At 40.5% G+C, this 23,038-nt stretch overlaps 1 protein-coding gene across 10 annotated transcripts in view; it reads left to right on the top strand.

The window, feature by feature from the left end:
- Positions 1-316: 316 nt before the first annotated feature.
- DYM (dymeclin) overlaps positions 317-23,038 on the top strand; it is a 481,767-nt gene continuing 459,045 nt past the window's right edge. For 6 of the 10 annotated variants that reach the window (XM_035271024.3, XM_035271019.3, XM_035271021.3 and 3 more), the window contains exon 1: positions 317-598. The gene's annotated coding sequence lies outside the window, so the exon portion shown is untranslated. Of the gene's footprint in view, positions 858-23,038 lie in introns of all 10 variants that reach the window. The other 4 variants (XM_035271025.3, XM_078348118.1, XM_035271022.3 and 1 more) reach the window with 1 other exon arrangement.

Below are 23,038 nucleotides of genomic sequence, written 5' to 3'. Positions count from 1 at the left end.
TTACATTCATGCACCACCATGACCAGCTAATTTTGTATTTTTAGTAGAGATGGGGTTTCTTCATGTTGGTCAGGCTGGTCTTGAACGGCTGACCTCAGGTGATCCGCTCACCTCAGCCTCCTAAAGTCCCGGGATTACAGGAACGAGCCACCGCGCTGGGCGGTTTTTGCACTTCTCAATTTCTCCACGTGGCTTTGCGGATGCCCAGAAGGCGCTAGGAGGGCGGAGGCATGAGTAACAACGGAAGGACTGCATTTCCCAGTGGCCCGCGCGCGCCGCACGCCACATGACTGCCTGGCTGGCGCGCGCGCCCGGCGGTTCGGTCCCTAGCACCGTTCTCGGTCGCTTCCCTTTTGACTCGCAGTCTCCCGGCCTCCGCAACAACGCAGCCCGGGCTGGAGCCGAGCCGAAGCCGAGCTGCAGGCCGAGTCCGGGCCAGACCCGTACCCGCAGAAACGTGGAAACAAGGAGGCCTGAGCTGGCGTGCGCCACCCGGGGCTGCGGCGGCGACCGCGACTTCTCCTGACCCCTCTGCCACCCGCCGGTCCGTGCGCGGGTCCGTGGAACTGGAGCAGATCCCCCCAGCCGGCTGAGACAGGTGGGCTGTGGCGCCGACCCCGCAGCGCGGTCCGGCCCGAAAGCCCGGCCGCCCCCGGCCTCCTGTCAAAGCGGGTCCGGGGCCACCCTCCGCTCCCCGGCCAGCGCCCGAAGGCGAGGGGCAGCGTCGCGGGGCGGCGGCGAAGGGACCTTCCCTTTCCTGCCCGTGGGCGCCTGGGCCACCCCAAAGGGGCTGTGCTGAGAGCGGAGGGACCTCTGTCCCAGTCCGCTTTGGGAGTTGTGGGGATACCGAAGGCCAGGTCAGTGCTTCCGGAGATGGGGCGGTGTTGGTCTGACAAATGGGCGTGTGATGGGCAGGGTGAGCAATAGTTGTTGGCTTTTTCTTTCTTTTTTTTACATTCATATTTTATTGAGATATAATTCACATATCAGGAAACTAACCCTTTAAAAGTACAACTCAGTGGTTTTTAGTATATTCACGGGGTTGAACAGCCATCACCACCGTTAATTCCAGAGCATTTTTATAACCCCCCCCAAAGAAATTAGCCACTCCTCCTTCCTGTCTCCCCTGCCCTACTACTATCGATCTACTTTCAGTCTCCGTGGATTTGCCTGAGCACTTGTGTTTTGACTGAAAAGTGAAAGGGTGGGTGTTTGTGAACTGGGGGGCAGTAGTGGGGTTTGAGGGTATTGGGGTGATAGCGCTGATTGGATAAAGCTGTTCTCTACTGAACAGGAGTAGGGAAGTGATGGGATAATTGTAATCAGGCCAGCAAAGCGGGTACGCAGGATAGACTGATGAGGGGGCACAAATGAAATGAGATCCTTGAAAGAAGACAGGGGAAGTTGGAGAGAGGGTTGTGTAGAGCAAGGGTGATGTGCTGAAAGATGAAAACCTGGAGGGTGGAGGCGGTAGAGAGGAATGTAGCTTCGAACTCAGGTGCTTAGGCTGATGTGTTGAGGGGTCAAGGGAGGAACGAGGTGGAAGGGAAGAGAATCTATAGGGCTGAGTGAATGGTTATTGCAGAGGACGAAATTTATGAATATATGGATTTCTGGAGTGATTATCCTGCTTTGAAGTTTTATTTTAGATAATCCTCTCAGCTACTCAGACGTAGACCGGACGAGTATGAATATTCCCATTCTGTAAATGAAGAACTCGGCTTTTAGAGGTCAGGTGTCTGGCTTAAGCTCATAAAGTGACTACATAGGACAAAATGAGTTGGAATAATTGATGAAACTATCAGTCGCAAATGCATTAAATGGCAGAGAATTGAGTTGGAGCAATGTTAATAGGAAGGAGATTCAACTATTAAGAAGTCTATGTTGTTATGACATATAGGTCAAGGAGTTTTTATGGTTTTGCACCTTTTAACCATAGAAAAGTTCACACAGTGAAATAATACAGTGTACTCCCATGTACCTATTACCCAGCTTCAACAATTAACTCGTGCCAGTTTAGTTTCATGTTTATCCCTATCCGTTCTATCCCCACTCACAATTATTTTAAAGCAAATCATAGGCTTCAATTTCATCTGTAGAAAATTGAATCGCTTTTCTTTTTTGGCGGGGGAGGCAGAGTCTCACTTTTGTCATTCAGGCTGGAGTGCTGTGGCACAATCACGGTTCACTGCAACCTCTGCCCCCCAGGTTCAAGCAATTCTCCTGCCTCAGCCTCCCAAGTAGCTGGGATTACAGGTGCGTGCTAATTTTTTACATGGCCAGCTAATTTTTTATATTTTTAGTAGAGTTGGGGTCTCATCACGAATTCCAGACCTCAGATATTCTTCCCTCCTCAGCCTGTAATCCCAAAGTACTGGGATTACAGGGGTGAGCCACTGTGCCTGGCCTGCTCTCTTTTTAATAGACCCAAATACCATTATCACACATAAAAATTAATAGTAAATTCTTAATATCTAGAAAGATTTAGTGTACTTTAAAAAATGGATGGTATCCATTTGATACAAGGAGGATGAACAGTGCAAACTCTTTTATGTTTGACTCTGAAAAATGTGGCATAGTTATCTGCTGATTTTCCATTAGAGCCTGCCATCCTGAGTGTTCCATTTTTTTAAATTAATATGGCTCATTCTTCTACAAAAAGTTTGTAGAATTATCACTTTGACTGGCTTTTTAATGAATGGAGTTTTGTGAGGGCAGGAGAGAAATAGAAGTGAAATATGTTACAACATGTACAAATGGCTGTTACATTGCTCCAAATATTTGGGTAATTTGGTTTTGCTTTTCTAATTTCATATACTGTTAGAAGTTGTTCAATGTTATATATCAGTACTCTATGATTGCTGTAACATGTTGCCATAAATTTAAAACAATGCCCTTATTATTTTATAGTTCTGTAGGTTAGAGTTCAAAATGGGTCTCACTGATTGTCAACAAGGCTATGTTCTTTTCTGGAGGTTTCTAGGGGAGCATCTATGCCTCTTTCAGCTTCTAGAGACCACCACTTTCCTTGGCTTGTGGCACACTTCCTCTGTTTTCAAAGCCACCAGTGTTGCATCTCTCTGATCATACTTCCATTCGTAAGTCTCTGACCACAGGTGGGAAATGTTCTCTGCTTTTAAGGACCCATGTAATTAGATCAGGCCCACTTGGCTAATTCAGGATAATTCCCCTTCTGGAGGTTCTTAATTTAATACACCTGCAAAGTCCCTTTTCCCAGTAATGTAATCACAGCTTCTATAGATTAGGATGTAGACATCTTTGGAGGCTATTATTCTGACTACCACAGTGTGTTTTGGAATATTTTGCTGAGCCTTAAGAAAGTAGGTGATTTCTTTTGCTGCTGTACATGCAATGAGAGGCCCATCTTTCACTTAGGATTGTAGATAATGGGAGTGGTTAGATCTAGAGAGGACTGTTCATTTTTCTTTTTAGTGACTACAAACAAAGATATGGGAAATACCCGTGACACTTGTAGTATAGGCTTTGGTAAAATGAGGCCTTTAAAAGTGATTTAAGTATAAAAGCAATACAGCTCCACATAAAGTTGTTCTATATTTTGTTTTGGTCTCTTTTTCATATTCATCGCTTAAAACATATTATGTACTTGTAATCAGAGGGCTAACCTGATACTTGACACAGGACACACTGGGGGCAATGATGGTTCCCATGCCCAGGGTGAGGCGGCAGGGACTCTCTGTCCCAAAAGGCACCGCCATTTCAGCAGCAAGCAAGGACTCCTAATGAAAGTGAGAACATCTTCAGGCAGAATGAACTACTGTGAGATTTGGACTTGAAACCAGCTCCTTCTCAAGTTCTTCAGTGACTCAGCTGGACATAGTAGAGTGCTGTGGGCCTAACAGAGCAGAGTGGTAAGATGGCCATTGCTGCTTTTCCTTTTTCCAGAGAGAAGACAATTTTAGAGGTGGGAAGGATTTCTGAAAGTCCTCCAGTTTGGTATCCTGTTTCTTGGTGGGGTTTCACATTGCTACTTAGGTGTCAAGGTCTCTAGGTGTGAAGGTTTTGGCTTTCTGGTGGTGGCTCATCACTTATCAGGAAATGTGATGGGTCTTCTTAAGTATCTGCTTTTGCCTTTAAGCATTTTTTTTTTCTAGTAAGGTTTTTAGCAGAGCTTAATGCTTTGAACTTTGCTTATAAACAGTTTGTAAGTTACCTCAAATTATTTCTAGACAAAATGAACTAGTGGGGCTGGAAACAACTTTACATATAGGTCTTATTTGCTGAAAGTTTTTGTTTTTTTCATTTCTTTGAGGAAGTTTGGTTAGTAATTTTTGATATCTTCTCTGATTTTTATCACATTCTTTTAAGAATGCAGATACCAAGAGTGGCTGAAACTTTCCAATAAGGACATTGGAATAATTATTTTTAAAAAGCTTATCTTTTTAAAAATTATTCAGTCTTTTGGGCGTTTAAAACCTTTTGTCCGTCATATGAACGATGATAAATTTGTTAGGTTGAGTCAGTCACTCAATCTTGACAATTCTTCCTTCAGAATATGCCATGCAACCCTCCACCCAGAATACTTTGAAAGCCCTGCCTGTATCAGGTAGGATTAGGTTTGGTTATGAATAAGAGACCTGAAAAATAATAGCTTAAACATATGACTAGTTTGTTTCTTTTGTAGAAGAATTCCATTGGTGGACAATTAAAGGCTGGTTTGGCAGCTGTGCTGTCATCAGGAACCCAGCCTCTTTGCATTTTCTTACACTGTTAACCCTAAAGTATGGCCCTTGATTTCTGGGTAGAAGATGGCTGCTGAAGTTATAGCTAAAATTTCCATGTTCCATACATAGAGGAAGGGATAAAGAAGTGACTGTCCACTTTTAGAGACTTAAATGTATCTTAGTTGAACAGGAATATGCCTAGCCAAAAAATTGGAGTTGTCTGACTAAAAGGAAGGGAGAACTGGAGATTGGGTAGGCAATTAGTATTTTTCACTATTCTTCTTCTTTTTCTTTTTTTGTTTTAAGACAGAGTCTGGCTCTGTTGCCCAGGCTGGAGTGCAATGGTGTGATCTCGGCTCACTGCAACCTCTGCCTCCCAGGTTCAAGTGATTCTCTTGCCTCAGCCTCCTGAGTAGCTAGGATGACAGGCATGTACCACCATGCCTGGCTAATTTTTGTATTTTTTTTTTTAGTTTGCTCAGGCTGGTCTTAATCTCCTGATCTCAGGTGATCCACCTGCCTAGGCCTCCCACAGTGCTGGGATTACATATGGGAGCCACTTCGCCCAGCCTCTGCTATTCTTTATAATTAGTTTTCTGTCTGGACCCAGACTAACCTACATGCTTTAAAAAACTCTAGGTTTCAATCCTAGTTCTGTCATTTACTTGCTTTGACATGTTACTCAACCTTTTTGAGCTTCGGTTTTCTCATCCGTTATATGGGACTAATATATACTGTATATGTTTATTAGAGAATTAAATGAAAATACCTCTATGTATCTAGCAGTATATACACTGTAACTATTAGTTGTTTTTCATTCTCTTCCTTTAGGTTTCTTGGCTTGGATATCTGAATGAGTGGTATAAAAAGATGAGAATTGGAGATGGACAAGAGGAAGGATATGTATATATTCAGTACTGAGCATGTGGAGTTTGAGGTGCCCTTGGAACACCAGATGGTGACAGATGTTAGGCAATTAGATAAATGGGTCTGGCACTCAAAAGACAGTTCTGACTAGATGTAGATATTTTGGGATTGTCAGTGTATAGGGGTAGAGGTCATCAATCTGGAAGTCTTAGGGAGGATGTATGCAATTGTATGGTTGCTAGTGCAGAGTAAGAAGACATGTCTTTTAGTGAGTCTCTGTGTAAAGCATCAAGCATCAGATTACTTTCTGGCCTCTTATCATTTTTATTTTTATTTTTGTGGGTTAGGGAGTGGAAAGTTTAATAGAAGAAAGGAGAGAGGAGAGTAGCTCCTTGAGAGAGAGACATCCAAAAAAGCGGGGAGGCCATGGACGGAAGCCGATTTTATGTGGAGAGGTGGTGTCTGATTTACATAGCACTCACAGATTGGTTCAATCAGGTATGACATCTACAGAGTGTACAGGGGTGGGGAAGGCTGGTTGCCTCAACCTAATCTTATGCAAATGGGTTTTCCAGTTGATTGGTACCATCCTGTCTGCTCCTTTACAGTACATGAGGCTGTCAGAGAAGGGAAGATGAAGCCACCATTTTTCCTTAGTTGCTGCTTGCGTCCACCAGTGCAGGCTCCCAGCTTGCAGGCTGCTCTTTGTTAGAAAATGATTTGGGGCTGCTTTTCATTGAAAAGAAAAGCCTTACTGAGGACTCCCATGCCCTTGCTATCTGCCTGTTTCTTTGTTAACTCCTATATCATCATTCCTCACCCTGGAGTGGCAAACCTAACTCCTGTTAGAGGGTCTTGAGTGACAATTATTTCTGGCTACTTCTGGCTGACAAGGAGAACAGCAGCTGGGCCTCTTCCTGGGGTTGATCTAAGGGTCCTTGGAAGAGAGGCATGTCCTTGTGTGATTCTGTCTGTAGCATTGTTTGGAGTTTGATTCTGTCAGCCATTCTCATGGGTTGTAACACTGGTTTGCCTCCACCAGATGTTGCTAAAATGTTAAAATAAAAGTAACATTCCTTTTAGAATAAGTGGCATTGGATTTGGGTAGCTGGAGTAACTTTAGTGTTAACCTTGGCTAGATCTTTCTTGCTGTTATTCATCCCTTGATAACTTCTACAGAAAATCTCTTTCCTTTATAACCTTCTTTGCAGAGCCAGGGTGTGACATATTAGCAAACCCAATAAGAAGATCTAGCAAACTCGGTGATAGTAAAACTTTCATGCTTCCTTTTTGTTGGTAATTATCCCTGCTGTAAGGATAATAATTAAGCAAAAGATACAGCAATGAAAAGCCTCTGTCCAGTATTTCAGTTAGGAGGTGCTACCATGTTTAACCCTACTGCAAATAGAATGAATATAGCAATTCCTACAAGTGTGGTGTAATAGATCCTTTTCATCTAAAATTTTACTTGCCAAGGTATCCAGAGTTTTACGTTACCCATCCCTTTTTGTTTCTTCCAAGCTTTAAGAGATCACCCCTTGATTCACAGAAATAAGCAGGGTTAGTCTAAAATGTAGACACAAAACTTAAAAACAGTGTGACTAGGATGTAATGACAAATGTATGATAAGCTTTGGAACATAATTTCTTTCTCTAGACCTCATTTTTGATAAAAACAAATTATGATAGGACTGTGTTGTTCATAGCATAAACTTCAGTTTTATACTTGGCCTGGTTACTTGCATAAAATGCAGCAAGAATAATTATTTCTTTTACTCTGTTGCCCAGGCTAGAGTGCAGTGGCGTGTTCTCGGCTCACTGCAACCTCCTGCAATTCTCCTGCCTCAGCCTCTCGAGGACCTGGGATTACAGGTGCCTGCCACCTTGCCTGGCTAGTATTTTGTATTTTTAGTAGAGATGGGGTTTCACCATCTTTGCCAGGCTGATCTTGAACTCTTGACCTCATGACCTACCTGCCTCTTCTCAAAGTGCTGGGATTACAGGCGTGAGCCACCACACCCTGCCAAGAGTAATTATTTCTACATAGGCTTTTTGGATTGGCTTTGATGGAACTCTATTCCACAGGGAATCTCAGATAAGGCCTCTTAAAGCTGAGTCCAGCCATGGGTTTGTATCCTCACATACCTGTGAGTGAGGTGATCCTTTTCTCTTAAGGTCCCAAGCTAAACTTGGAGCTTCTTGGACCTGTTAGAAAGTGACATTCTTTACTGACCACAGCTTAGGCACCCTGTGCAGGGACTGTGTAGACAGGTATGAGGCCAGTTCTTCCCATGGGACTTTTATCGGCTCTGCAAATTGAGATTGATTCCTTAAAGGGAAGGATACCCTTCCAGTCAAAGCCTTGACAAAATTACCAGTTTTTCCAATTCTGTCCTGTTGAAAAAGAAAAATGGATTCTTATTGCACTGATGCAAACAACTATATTGCCATAAGTTAAGAGTTCTCACAGATTAGAGGAACCAGGCAGAGAGAAACAAACATGCTCCAAAGTATGTTCACAGGAGTATACCTTACTCACTTATTAGGGCCGGGTGCGGTGGCTCAAGCCTATAATCCCAGCACTTTGGGAGGCCCAGGCGGGTGGATCACGAGGTCAACAGATCGAGACCATCCTGGTCAACAAGGTGAAACCCCGTCTCTACTGAAAATACAAAAATTAGCTGGGCATGGTGGTGCGTGCCTGTAGTCCCAGCTACTTGGGAGGCTGAGGCAGGAGAATTGCTTGAACCCAGGAGGCGAAGGTTGCAGTGAGCCGAGATCATGCCATTGCACTCTAGTCTGGGTAACAACAGCGAAACTTCATCTCAAAAAAAGAAAAAGAACCGTACTCACTTATTAAAGGCTGTAAATAGTTCAAAACCCATTTCCTTTACCCTGAAAAACAAAGCAAGGATCAGCAATATTCCAAGCAAAAGTAAAAAAGTTTTCTTTAGCTTTCTGAGTGCAGTGCATTTAGTCAACTCTTGTTTTGCTTGATATTTGTGAACATTTCAGTTCTTCATGAATCCTGTACATTCTTTCTCTATTCCAATGTTACAATATTCAAAGTTGTTAAAAACCTGCATTTGAGAACACCTGTTAAAAGTCCTTAATATAGCTTGATTATAAACCATCTTTTGAGAAGGAACAAAGCAAGACAACAATTGTCTGTGAATGATAAAATTTCCAGGATAGTTACAGTTAAAAATATGACTGAAAGTTTAGTTAACCTTAATTGTTATTGATAGCACATACTTAGACATTAGAATTTTAGAAATCTCATACACTTTTGGGTACATATATTTTGACATAGGATTTTAGAAATCGCATACAATTTTGGGTACACCACAAACTATAACTTAAAGAAGATAGGACAGTTTCTCATTTTGGCAATTCTCATATGGCTAAATATGTCAGATAATCCTGTTTACCTCTTTTCTGGATGTTCCAGGGGCCCCCTGAACAATCCAGAAAGGCAGGCATCAGGAAAGAAAATTTTGGAAACTTGAAACTTGATTTTGGGATCACTGTTAAGTGTTAGAGGTTTAAAACACTTGATGTTATGAAATAGATTTCCAAATTGCCATTAAGTAATTATTTTGCCAAAATGATGACTCAAAAGGCAAAAATCTTTCATTAGCCTTTACTATTACATGAAAATCCTGTTTTAAGCCAAATTTTACCCTTGTATTAGTTTATTAAAGTTGTGAACAACCTTTTGATAAAATCTCATAGAAAATTCCATCTAATCTTAACCAATGACCATGGGGTGAAACTCTTTATAACCCTTTATGCTAAAGGGCAGATTAGTGTCTTAAGACAACCTTGCTGTGCTCTTCTTTCAGTGCTTAATTTATGAAAATGCCATATAATACCCTCTTGAATTTAGTTAATATTTACACATTTTGCAAGATTAATTTTTATAGTCTTTCTATAACTTCCTTAAATGTCTATTTCTATGTTATTAAATTTGAGATAATCCCTTATCCCTGGGCAAAATTTATATTTTTATGCTTTCCTATAATCTTTTACTAAAAAACACATTTCACTGTTTTTATAAGCCTTGCACGTAAAACTGTGTAGAGATCTCAAATACATGTTGCACTGTTAACTTTTAGCAACTTTTATTTTTGGTGAAAAACCTGGTAAGTCATTCTAATTATGTACCAGGTATGAAGCCTGGGACCCAGACAGAAGTCGGGCTTATGGGGTCCTGCAGGCCATAATAGCAGGATACAGAATTCCGTCTAGCATACCCCCTCCATTAAAGGGCCCTTGCCCAACTATTATGTAGTTTTTCTTGAGATCAATTTTTTAGGAAGCCAAGCAAGTCACACAAGTCTAGGAAGTTGAAGGGAAATCAGAGGCAGAGGAATAGAGCCACTTGGGTGAGCGTGACTAGCCCCAGTGACTTAATTCCTCTGGTTCCATGGCTGGAGGTCATACCTGTAACTGTTGGCAGCACTTTCAACAAGGTGCTAGGGACCCGGGAAACACGGAGGGGAAAAAAGCAGGGGGGGATGCCCCCACTGTCTTCCTGTCCACCATGGATCACACCAAAAGGAAGGAAACTAAAGGGACACCTTTTTCTCACTTCTCTTTTTAAATGGGTACCATCTTCATCCTGCACTCCCTTGGAGTGCATTCTGAAGCAAAAGGACTCCTTTGATCCTGAAACTTTAAAGAAAAAGCAGCTCATCTTATTTTGCACAAGGGCATGGCCTTTTCACCAGACTTTTGCAAGCGTTGCAAAATCAACCTAGCCCTTTTAGCAATCATATTGAGCAGACCTAAAGAGAATTATTTCCCCCAAACTAGAGAAGCAACTTCCAGGGGAATCACCTGAGGCAGCTATTGGGTGTACAGTCCCCCTTATTTAGGGCCACCTCCAACCATACTACCAGCTCTGTGCCTAAGTGTTTACCCTTAGAGAATGGTTCCAGTTAACTTCCAAACTTAAAATTCCCTTGCTAATTAAGTATCACTCTAATTGGAGGTGGAATATGTGCCTTAAAAAAATGTAGGAATCGAATGGCCATTTTCCTGTTGATGAGAGTATTGAGACTAAAATTTGGCTCTGGAGGATATTTTACCTTTAATTGTTTAAGGCAGAATTTCCCATTTACAGAAGCAGCATAAAGCCCAGTTTCTAGTAAAGAGGCCCAAAAAGGAAAGAGAATTGGGAGACTAGGGTGTTTTGGTGAAGGACTGACAATGTGCCTCCCGGAGAGGATGCCTGTTCTACTAGGTGGCACAGTTGACCTTGAAACACCATGTACTCTCTAGATCAAGGGCAGAGAGACACCTAGAAAATGGCATGTGATCTCCAGACCAAGGGCAGAAAGAGAGAGAGATATGCTCACTCTTAGGGGGTGAGGGGTTCTGTTCTTAGAAAATCACAAAGATGCCTTCCCTTGAGCTATATACCTGGTTTCTATGGTATTCCCTGATCTTGTCAAACAAGATTACTTCCTTGAACTGTAAAACTTCCCACACATTTCATACACAGAGAAGGTAAGAGATATGATAGTCACGAACAGGAAAGGAGGAAATTACAATAGGAAAGTTGGAGATACTGTTGCTGACACCCCATCCGGGTGGTTGGAGGCTGGGGTCAGTCCAGAAACCTTTGGATAACACCAGGGGTTATCCCTGGCCAGAAATTCTCAGTTGCCTCAGGACTTCTTCCAGTCGGAGGCAATGGCTAAGTCCTCTGTGAAAGGTCTAAAATGGAGGCTGAGAGCCTTGGAATGAAAGGACAGAGTTGGAGTTTGCTTCTCTACTTACCATTTTGATGAATGTTGTACGTTGGTATCCCAGACGAAGCCCCCAGCGAAGTGGCTACGCTGTCTAGGGTGTACACCTTGGGGTTTGTTGTTGCGCACAGAGAAGGAATTAGGATACGGACATGTGGGTGGGTTAAGGAGTGGAAAGTTTAATAGAAGAAAGCAGAGAGGAGAGCAGCTCCTTGAGAAAGAAAGACGTCTGAAAAAGGTACTTTCTGGCCTCTTATGCTTCTGCTTTGATTCCCTTTCTGTTCCAGCCATGTTAAACTTCTTTCTGGTCCTTGAACAGGCCCTACCTGTTATTTCTTAACCAAAGGGCTTCACATGTGCCATTGTCTGCTTTGGAAGTTTCTGAATTTCCACATCCACCCAGGCCAACCCTTTTTGTCCTTTAGGTCTTAACTTTTTCTTTTTCTTTTTTTTTTTTTTTTTTTATGATGGAGTCTTGCTTAGTCTGGAGTGCAGCAGCTCAATCTAGGCTCACTGCAGCCTCCACTTCCCTGGTTCAAGTGATTCCCCTGTTTCAGCCTCCCAAGTAGCTGGGATTACAGGTGCCTGCCACCACACCTGGCTAATTTTTGTATTTTCAGTAGAGATAAAGTTTCAGCATGTTGGCCAGGCTGGTCTTAATGGTTATTCAGCTGCAGTTATTAGAGGCTTTCATAAAGTTAAGCTGCCAGAACAAGCGGTATAGCGTGAGCAAGGTATTTAGCACCTGGCAGGTGAGGATTTTGTGCTTCTCTCTCTCTTTTTTTTTGAGACAAGAGTCTAGCTCTTTTGCCAGACTGGAGTGCTGTGGTATGATCTTGGCTCACTGCAGCCTCTGGCTCCTGGGTTCAATCAATATCCCTGCTGAAGCAGGAGTATTGATTAGCTGGAATTAGGAGTACTGAGTAGCTGGAATTACAGCCATGCACCGCCATGCTCAGCTAATTTTTGTTTTTTCTTTAGACAGAGTCTCACTCTTGTCCAGGCTGGAGTGTAGTGGTGTGATCTTGGCTCACTGCAACCTCTGCCTCCCAGGTTAAAGCAATACTCCTGCCTCAGCTTCCTGAGTAGCTGAAATTATAGGCATGCACTGCCACGCCCAGCTAATTTTTGTATTTATTTATTTTTTTTTCTTGAAACAGAGTGTCATTCTGTTGGCTAGGCTAGAATGCAATGGTGTGATCTTGGCTCACTGCAGCTGCCACCTCCCAGGCTCAAGTGATTCTCCTGCCGTAGCGTCCCGAGTAGCTGGGACTATAGGCACAATTTTGTTCTCCAGCATGTCCAGCTGATTTTTGTATTTTTAGTAGAGACAGGGTTTCACCATGTTGGCCAGGCTAGTCTCGAGCTCCTTACTTCAGGTGATTCACCTACCTTGGCCTCCCAAAGTGCTGGGATTACAGGCATGTGCCACTGTGCCTGGCTGCTCTTAACTTTTATGGTATGACCTCTTGGAAGCTTTCCCCAAGTCTTGAATAGTTGCCATCTTAAAATTTCTTGTTGATTCATCTGTATCTCTGTATATAATTCCATTCTTCACAACCTTAACCCTGGCACTTTGCATACTGCTGGCCACATAGTGGGCACTCAGGAAATGTTTCTTGACCATTGATAGGCTTCTTGTGCTTAATGTAACCATAATGTGATGTAGCTTATATATTGCTTATTTGTTTTTTCAACCCTGTACTGTTCTTTGGTATTTTCATGTTGAATTGCTTATGTGAATCATTAATTTGAAATAGTAAAGCACATTCTCTCCTATTTATTTTGATATTTTTTCTATGTAAAACTTGTGTATTGTTAGAAAAGATAATAGTAAAGGCAGGTTATAAAAAATCAACAATATCCTTACCTATCCCCACTTTTTAGTTTTGTTCTCAGATGCAGTTACTTTTAAGAACTCTCGCTCTTCTTTTTTTTTTTGGTAGAGATGGGATCTTGCTGTGTTGCCTGGACTGTTCCTGAGCTGCTAGCCTCCAATACTCCTCCTGCCTGGACCTCCCAAAGTGCTGAGATTACGGGCCTGAGCCACTGTGCTTAGTCCTAAAAATTCTTTTAAGCTTTTTCTTTTGATACTTACCTCTGTGTTTATAAATCTGCCTAAACTGCTATTTTGTGATTTATTAATTTTAGGTAATACATATTGGCTTCTTGTTATGGTAGGTGAGGTGCTCTTCCACTTTCTTCCCCTATTCTAGCCCTTCCAATATAGGTATATAAGAATTCTTGGTTAATTTAGTGTTTAACTTTTATATTATTATGACTATATAAATATTATTCACTGCTGGTGAGTACTTTACCTTGTTTCTCCTTATCTCCCTCTAGTTTGCTTAGTTTTCCATGAATATATTATTAATTTTTACCAAATACTTTGGACAGCCTATGGGAATTAGTGCCTAAGAAACTGATGCAAGGTGTTACTCTGGCTACTGCTATCGTAGTGAGTAATAAGTTATTTTTATACCTGTTCCAGAGGTTTCATGTCTTTGTTAGCTTTGTCAGTAAAGTAAAATCGCATCCCCACAGTGCCTGACTTGACAGTGTAACATCTCCCTATTTTGTTTGTGCTTTCTTTTTGAAACTTTTATTATTAATATATTAAAATCTTCTAAATTATTCTTGAAATTTTCTAATTTTTCTCCTCCTGTTTTTTACTTATTTGTCTTGTTCTTTATTATGGAAGTTCCTTGACTTTATCTTTTCTCCTTTTTATTGAGTTTTTTAGTACTTTCTTGTTCTTTATTTCCTTTTTTATGACATCCTACTCTTGCTTCATGAAGCAATATGATACAGTGATAAAAGAGCATGGTTTCTCTACCTATCCTACCTAGGTTTAAAACCTGATATGCCACTTTCTAGCTCTGTAGTCTTGGACAAATTACTTAACCTTTCTTTGCTTTAGTTTATTCATGTAGTCTAGGAGTTGGCACACGTTTTATGTAAAGGACTAGATCATAAATATTTCAGGCTTTATGAGCCAAAAGGGAAAATGAAGGATATTTAAAATTATTTAATCATTTAATTATGTAAGTACTTATATATAACAAGAGAGAAAACATTTCTACAAGATTTTTATTGATAATATTCTAAATGCAGTACTAATAATGATTTAGAAAAATTTTGCAGCAAAGATTTGCTAATGAGAAGAATGAATTTTTTTTTTTTGAGGAGAGGGCATAATTGGAGTTTTTTTTTTTTTTTTGAGGAGAGGGCGTAATATTTGGCTTAATTGGAATTTAAAGTTAGTGTTCTCTATCATCAAAATTGATTATAAATTTCCACCTATTAATGCTGATTTGTAATGAGATTTCATGTATTCACCTTTGAAAATGTCGTCTTAGGTACTGCCAAATACTGCTAATAGTCTGTGAACATATGGTTCTAATAGAGTATATTCATTCCTTGGAAGATATTTATAGAATTCTTTTAGACTCTTTCCTTGATATTTAATGTTTAGCAAATCATTACACTGCAGCCTAATCACTTCCAATTGAGGATTAGGTAGAAACTCCTCATTGCAGTTACTTGGTTTTTGAAATGTGGAATGTTCTTTTCTACTTGCATTGAGGTCTGAAAAAAAGACTGCTGGAAATGTTTGATTTTGGAAAATATGTCTGCTGCATATTTGTGTGGCAGTGGAAATCTTCTCATTTTAATTTTTGACAGCAAAGGAAGTGCATGAAACATCTTGACATGACTTATGACTCAGGCAATATTAGTTGTCCCTGAAATGTCTCAGTATATGTTTTGCAGGTAGACCCTGTTGTCCTTCTAAGTTTAGGTTGAATTCATTAACAGATATATCAGGTCTGCAGCAACAATAGTGGTTGAGGGGCATTCTCTTCATTCAAGAAAATTTGTCTCAGCCTGGAGCTTGAAAAATTTCAATAAAACTCTGTTATTGTTAAGCCATTGTATTGTTATGTGGCAGGACAAGTCAGGATATTTAGCCTTTATTTCTGACAAAAGTGTCATGAGAACAAATGAATTTACTTTTGTGATATTTCTGGTTCAGCAACACATGATAGATTCACATGTTTTCTGCACAGTACCTGCCAATTGAGAATACAATGAATAATCATTAAGTTTTAGACACCTTCCATTTCACAATGCTTGTAAATTTGTCCAGCTAAGCCTTTTTCTGCTATATACATATTTTTATACCATCAGTTGTTACACATCTTAGCAGATTCTACTTCAGGTTGTAGTGAATTAGTATTTTCTCAACTTTTTTGGAAATATTTATAGCTGTAATTGTTTCATACATACTGTACTTTGAGCCACCATTTTCATGGAAACAGTAAGATGGTAAAGATGTGTATTTTCTCTGGACACAATTCTTTGGCTGCTGCAATGAAACATAATTGAATTAACTCACCATTGGTAAATCCTTTCCTTGCTTGCTTAACAAATGAGCCATATGGAGATTTACTTTGGTTGTAGCCTCATTTCCATTTTTAATTTTTGGCAAGACATTCTGCCCTGAGGAGATTTACCTTGTTTTACATTTGCTCATTTTCCTGTTCATGGCTCTCATGAGTTGGGAGTGAATGCTGTGTGACAGGGCATGTCGAGATATTGTGATGAGTGCTTAGTATAGTAATGCTTCCTATATTGTATTTTTTTTGGCACAGCCGTGATGCTTTTACATAATAAAGTGCTTTGACATCTAACTAGATTAAAAAAATCTACAGTCCACTGTGAATTACAAGTGTGATATCAGAGTACTTATGCCCTTTTGATGTGATATTCACTGGTAAAAAAGTTACAGTATGGCAATACTCATGGCACTTGAAATGCTGTTGAGTACAACCATGTCATTGAGAGTTGTGGTGTACTGAGCAGCAGTATAAAGGGATACATAATGTCTTATTAGAATGAGCATGGCTGTGTTCTAATAAGACTTTATGGTCACCGAAATATTTGTTTTATATAATTTTCATGTCACAAAATAGCCTTTTGATTTTTTTCAACCATTTAAAAATGTAAAAATCAGGCTGGGCGCAGTGGCTCGCACCTGTAATCCCAGCACTTTGGGAGGCTGAGGCGGGCGGATCACCTGACATCAGGAGTTTGAGACCAGCCTGCCCAACATGGTGAAACCTCATCTCTACTAAAAATACAAAAATTAGCCAAGCATGGTGGCACATACCTGTAGTCCCAACTACTACGGAGGCTGAGGTGGGAGGATTGCTTAAACCTGGGAGGCAAAGGTTCCAGTGAGCTGAGATTACACCTCTGTACTCCAGCCTGAGTCACAGAGCAAGACCCTGACTGAAAAAAAAAAAAGTAAAAATCATTCTTCAGACAGCAGATGAGATTTAGCTCTTGGGCTGAATCTCATTCCCTAAATCACAAATCATCAATTTATGATTTAGGGAATGAGAAAAAAAAGTACTACACCATACTTTGTGGTGAGTGTTAAATCAGTATGTGTGAAACACTTAAGATGGTGCCTCTGGACAATTATTATTGTTATTGTTTTCGTTATCTTTCTAAGGATATTTTAGTTTTTATTATTTTCTTAGACTCATCTGTTTTCTTTGATTCCTTTCTTTAGTTTCTTTTGCTTTTTTTTTTCTTTTGATACAGGATCTTGTTCTGTTGCCCAGGCTAGAGTGTGGTGGCATGATCACAGCTCACTGCAGCCTCAACCTCTCAGGCTCTGCCGATCCTCTCACTTCAGCCTCCAAGTAGCAGGAACTATAAGCGTGCACCACCACATCTGGCTAATTTGTTTATTGTTTGTAGAGACAGGGTCTTGCTGTGTTGCCCAGGTTGATCTCTAAGTCCTGGGCTCAAGTGATCTTCTTGCCTTGGCCTCCCAAAGTGCTGAGATTCTAGGAGTGAGTCACCATGCCCAGGCTGTTTTGGTTTCTGTATTTCACATTGGAGGCTGTCCTCACAAGTTGAATCCTTTTTGACTGCCCATTCTTACCCCAAAACTTATTGGAAGCTCTTTGTGTAAGTGGATTTTGTTGAGTGGTGGGCATTGCTGTAAGGTGACAATCTATTTTTTAAATTGGCCTGACAATTTCAAGATGCCTGTATCTTTTCCCTAGGTTCCTATTCAGTTTCTTTTGAGAGGAATCCTTCTGTCTCCTGCCTTCGAGGCAGGGAAACTCACTATGGAACAGTAGCAAGTTGACTTTATCTTCAGTCTCCTGATTTCTTCATTTTCCACCTTATTTCCCTCCCCGATGTTGGCGTTGGTCTCTCTAGTCATATTTCTTTGGAGAACATGTATAGTAGACTCTTCCTGGGGAGACAGACCCCCAGACTTTGGCCCTGCACCTTGCCCCATCTTCCTCGGTGCCCTGTCTCTTGCTCTGTAGCCTTCCCACTGCTCCATGGAGTGAATTACGTTTCTTCTTGTTAGTGTCCCCCTTGGCAGGACCTCCCACTGGGGTTTCCGCAGGTCTGCTGGTTCAGGTACACTCCTCTGTCACCTTCCCATCTTCCATACTCCCCTTGATCTGGTCTTTGTGGGTTTATATCTTTCCATTGCTTTATTTTCATTAGGTGGGGAATACCCAACTCTACTTAATATAGCACTTGGAATATAGTTGCGTTTAAGAGAATGTTCTATTACTTGTAGACTCATGGCACCTGTGGCATTTAGTATGTCATTTGGCTGGTGATTATAGCCCGTTATTTCTCTGATCTCCTGTTTCAGTTTTCTCCTTAAAGTCTCTTAGGTATAAGGGTGTGTGTGTGTGTGTGTGTGTGTGTGTGTGTGTGTTTGGAATCCTTGGCAGGGATCATTGCAGAAGAGATGCCATTGGGTCTCAGTTTTTTACTTTGCTTTCTGTGCGGGAGCAGATGGATCCTTCTGGCAAGAGTACCTCAGTGGCTACTGGTCTTAGTATGTCTGAACTTGTTCCTCCTGTATATTCCAGCTATCCAGGGCATTGCCTTCACTCTGTTCTAGCAGGCAGCATGCTATTGTTGCTACCTATGGCAGTGAGGGTTTGGGCAGGGGTGTCTAGTCAGGGTGCACAGGCCAAGCTTCTTTTAGTTGCTTCTGGGCTCTAGCCTCTGGCCTTTCTGCCTTTGTGCTTGAGTTGCTGTTCACACTCTTTGGGACGGTGCCCTTGAAGGCCCTTGAGCCTGCTCTGGGATGCCATTTCCCTTTTTAGCCCGTCTCCAGCTGTTTTCTATTTTATGGGGATTCTTCACAGCTTCTGGTCCCCTGAGATTTTTTGAGCATGGCTGTGTAATCACTGACACTATAAAAAATATTATTTATCTTATTTCCAGGGTTTGGTGAGAAAAAATGGGGAAGGAGGCACTGTACCCTTTGCTTAATTGGCTGTCTCGATTTTTTTTTGTTAGCATTATGTTCAGTGTCTCTCCTGATATGCTTGTAGGCTTTATTCATGTTGTTTTAGAAAGATTTCATAGTGTTCTTGGACTGAGAAGTTCTTTTGACTTATTAGTTTTATTTTTGATACAGAGTCTTGCTCTGTTTCACAGTGCAGTGGTGCAGCCATGGCTCATTGCAGCCTCAAACTCCTGAACTCAAGCAGCCCTCCTGCGTAGCTGGGACCACAGGCTTGTGCCACTATGCCCAGCTGGTTTTTAAGTTTTTTATATAGATGGGGTCTTGCCATTGTTGCCCAGGCTGGCCTCATACTCCTGGGCTCAAGCAATCCTCCTGCTTCTGCCTCCCAAAGTGTTGGGATTACAGGTGTGAGCCACCACTCCTGGCCATTTATTTTGATTTAAGACTTAATTTTGTGGTCTATCCTAGCAGCTTTGAAAATGAAGTTTATGTTCTATAAACCAGTAGAAAACAGTCATAGGATATGAACAGGTAATGGCCTTATTCATGGTAAGAGAGATGCACAATATAATTATATTGAAAAACTGTTTTTTAAAAAAATCTAAGTTGGCAAGGATCAGAATGTTTGATTAAACGGTGGCAGCTGTGGAGTAGAGAAATAGGCATTGGTGGTGAGAATCCAAGTTGGTATAAACTCTATAGAAGGCAACCAGGCAGTAGCTATGAAAATTACAAATGCATATACCCTTTGACCCAGCAATTCTGTTTTTCTGGATTGATTATATCTGTCTACTCATACATGTGTGAAATATTTTGTGTACTTATGTAAGTGATGGTATAAGCTATAAGTTATATATATCTTATTGGAGAATGATTTGTAATAGGAAAATATTGTAGACTACCTAAATGTCCACCAATATAGTATTTGTTAAATTGTAAAATGAAATGCTTCATATATTGATACATAATGACTTCCTATATATCGATAAGTGGGAATAGCAGACTGCAGAGGAATATGTCATATGCTGTGGTTTGTTTAAAAAGAGGAAGAACATATGTTTGTATATACACAGAATGTCTGTGGAATGATACCCAAGAAATTGGGAATGTTTTCTCTGAGTTGAGAAACAAGGTGGTTAGACAGTGGGATGGGAAGAAGACTTTTCACTGTGTATCCTTTGAAGCTTTTGTATTTTGTACCATGTATTTTACCGATTCAAAAAGAACGTAAAAACATCTGACAACTTTTGTTAGTAGACTCCTTGATAGTATTGTTTCTCATTGTTGCTTCACCTGGTGGGAGGAGGGACTTGATTCCAAAATGAAATTTTGTTCTTTTGAAAATTCAGCATTCACGTACCTAATTAAATTCCCAGAGTAAAATTGCTTGCTTTTAAGGTATCACACAAGAAAAGTAATATACTGGTCTATTCAACTGAGAACAAATGGTTATGATTCTCATTTCTTTTGATCTAGTGTCATTTTTATCCTGTTAATTTTAATGAAGCACAGAGAAGGAAAATTGAGTACATGGTAGAGCCAGGAGAACCCATACTTCAATTGCTGTCAGTAAACCAACACTTTGAACTAATTCACTTTCACCCATACAGTTAGAGGTGCTTATTCAGTACACCAGTATTAGGCCGACAAATCCTAACTGCTAATTATCATGAGTCCCCTGATAAATAGCAAACTGTAAACAGGTTCTTAAGGTCTTTTTAATTTGTTTAACATTTATTGAAACATATTCAGGGTCATGGGGATTATTGGACAAATAAAAAGAATTTGAAAGGTTTGGCTGAAAAGGAACTAGCAATATTCTTAGGTAGGTGGTAGAGGACAATATCTGTTGTGTACTCCTCAGAGTTAATGAAGTTAATACAGAATCCCCAAAGGGCCTAAGTGCATTACTTATTATGCTTTTATTGGAAAAGTTCAATTTTGAATAATATTTGAAAGAAATACTTTATTGGGTGGCTAGGAAAGGTGGCTCATACCACTAATCCCAGTGCTTTGGGAAGCCCAGGCAAGAGGATCTCTTGAGGCTAGAAGATTGAGATTAGCCTCAGCAACACAGTGAGACCCCCATTTCTACAAAATTTTTAAAAAGTTAGCAGGGTGTGATGGCATGTACCTATAATCCCAGCTACTCAGGTGACTAAGGCAGAAGGATTGCTTGAACCCAGGAGTCTGAGGCTACAGTGAACTATGTACACCCCACTGCACTCTAGCCTAGGTGGCAGAGTGAAACCATATCTCTAAGTAAATAAATTTATTTTGGAAAACTAGTCCAAGTGAAAGAGCATTCTATAATGGACACCGAGTTAACTAGAATATGAGATCCTAATATCTCATCATGTGATAATATAGATGATGAAGTAACTTATGTAAAAACAATCCTAGTGGTTGTGAAAGAAAGTACCTATTAGTCCGATTTGTTGGCACCTTTCTGGGAGATGTAGATACGATTTTTTTTTTTTAATGGAATTTTGCTCTTGTTGACCAGGCTCTAGTGCCGTGGTGCGATCTTGGCTCATTGCAACTTCCGCCTCCTGGGTTCAAGCAATTCTCCTGCATCAGTGTCCTGAGTAGCTGGGATTACAGATGCCTGCCACCTTGTCTGGCTAATTTTTGTGTTTTTAGAAGAGACGGGGTTTCATTATGTTGGCAGTTCCAACAGGAGGAGTTAGGCTGGTCTCTAACTCCTGACCTCAGGTGATCCACCTGCTTTGGCCTCCCAAAGTGTTGGGATTACAGATGTGAGCCACCACACCCCATGTTGTGGTTTTAATTGAGCGTTTTATGAGATTCAGTTTTCTCTTTTCGTAGCATATAAATTTTACCTTTTTCTGTTTTTTTTTACTTTTTTGGTGATTACCCTAGAGTTTACAATCTACATTTAAAGCAATCCAAGACTGCTTTTAAATAACACAATAACACTACCGCTTCATAGACTGTGGAAGTACATTATAATAACAGAGTATTCCTAATTTTTCCTGTCTGTCATGTTTTCAGTTCACATACACATTGCTGTCCTTCATTTCACTTGTACATAAGCTATAATCATTCGATTGGGAATGGGCTATTTTCACATATGAGATTTGTCCAAATTGTTGGGTTTATTAATAGTTGTTTCCTGTTATTTCATTGTATGAATGTTCCAGCTTGCTTATCAGTTTACTTGTTGAAGGACATTTGGGTTGTTTCCAGTTTGGCTATTACAAATAGAGCTGCCGTGAACATTTATGTATTTTTTTTGTTGCTCACTTTTCATTTCTCTAGGATTATAGGTTAGGGGGTCAATTGCTGGGTTGAATGGCACATATGTGTTTAACTTTATAAGAAACTACTAAACCCTTTTCCAGAATGGTGGTATGATTTTATATTCCCAGCAGGAACATACAAGAGATCCAGTTTCTCAACATCTTCAGCAGCATTTGGAACTGTCAGTGTTTCTTATTTTAGCTTTTCCAGTAGATGTGCAGTGGTATGTCATTGTGGTTTTAATTTTCAGTTCTCCAATGGCTAATCATGTTAGGATATCTTTTCATGTGTTTATTTTCCTTGACTAATCATCTTTGGTCGTGTGTTAAAATCTTTTGCACATTTTCTAATTGGATTGTTTGTTTTGTGAAGCTTAGAGAGTTCTTTATATGATCTAGATACAAGTCCTTTGTTGGATATGTGATTTTCAAATATTTTTTTCAAGTCTGTGGCTTGTCTTTTCATTCTCTTAGCAGAGTCTTTTACAGACTAAAAGTTTTTATTTTCGTCTTTTTTTTTTGAGATAGAATCTCACTCTGTCACCCAGACTGAAGTGCAGTGGTATGATCTTGGCTTACTGCAAACTCTGCCTCCTGGGTTCAAGTGATTCTTGTGCCTTAGCTCCCCGAGTAGCTGGGATTACAGGCGCATGCCACCATGTTTTCTAATTTTTGTATTTTTAGTAGAGACGGGGTTTTACTGTGTTGGCAAGGCCAGTCTTGAACTCCTGACCTCAAGTCATCTACCTGCCCCGACCTCCTAAAGTGCTTGGATTACAGGCATGAGCTACTGTACCTTGCCCAAAAGTTTTTAATTTGATGAAAGCACAGTTTATCAGTTTTTTTTTTTAATGGATTGTGCTTTCTTCTTATTTTTTAAAAGTTGGAATCTCCATGCACCACCACACCTAATTAAAATAATTTTTTTTAGAGACAGAATATTGCTATGTTGCCCAGGCTGGTGTCGGATCCCTGGCCTCAAGTGATCCTCCTGCCTCAGCTTCCTGAGTTGCTGTGATTATAGGCATGATCCAGTGCACCTGGCCACGAAATATTGTATTTTTAATCAAAGTAGTATAAGGACATGGTTTTGAAAAGTCAACTAATATGAGACTTAACATAAAAAACTGCTCTATCACCCTCCCCA

The sequence above is a fragment of the Callithrix jacchus genome, chromosome 13 (genome assembly GCF_049354715.1).
Source record: "Callithrix jacchus isolate 240 chromosome 13, calJac240_pri, whole genome shotgun sequence".
Classification (NCBI taxonomy): domain Eukaryota; kingdom Metazoa; phylum Chordata; class Mammalia; order Primates; family Cebidae; genus Callithrix; species Callithrix jacchus.
This window is presented reverse-complemented; position numbering and strand designations above follow the sequence as displayed.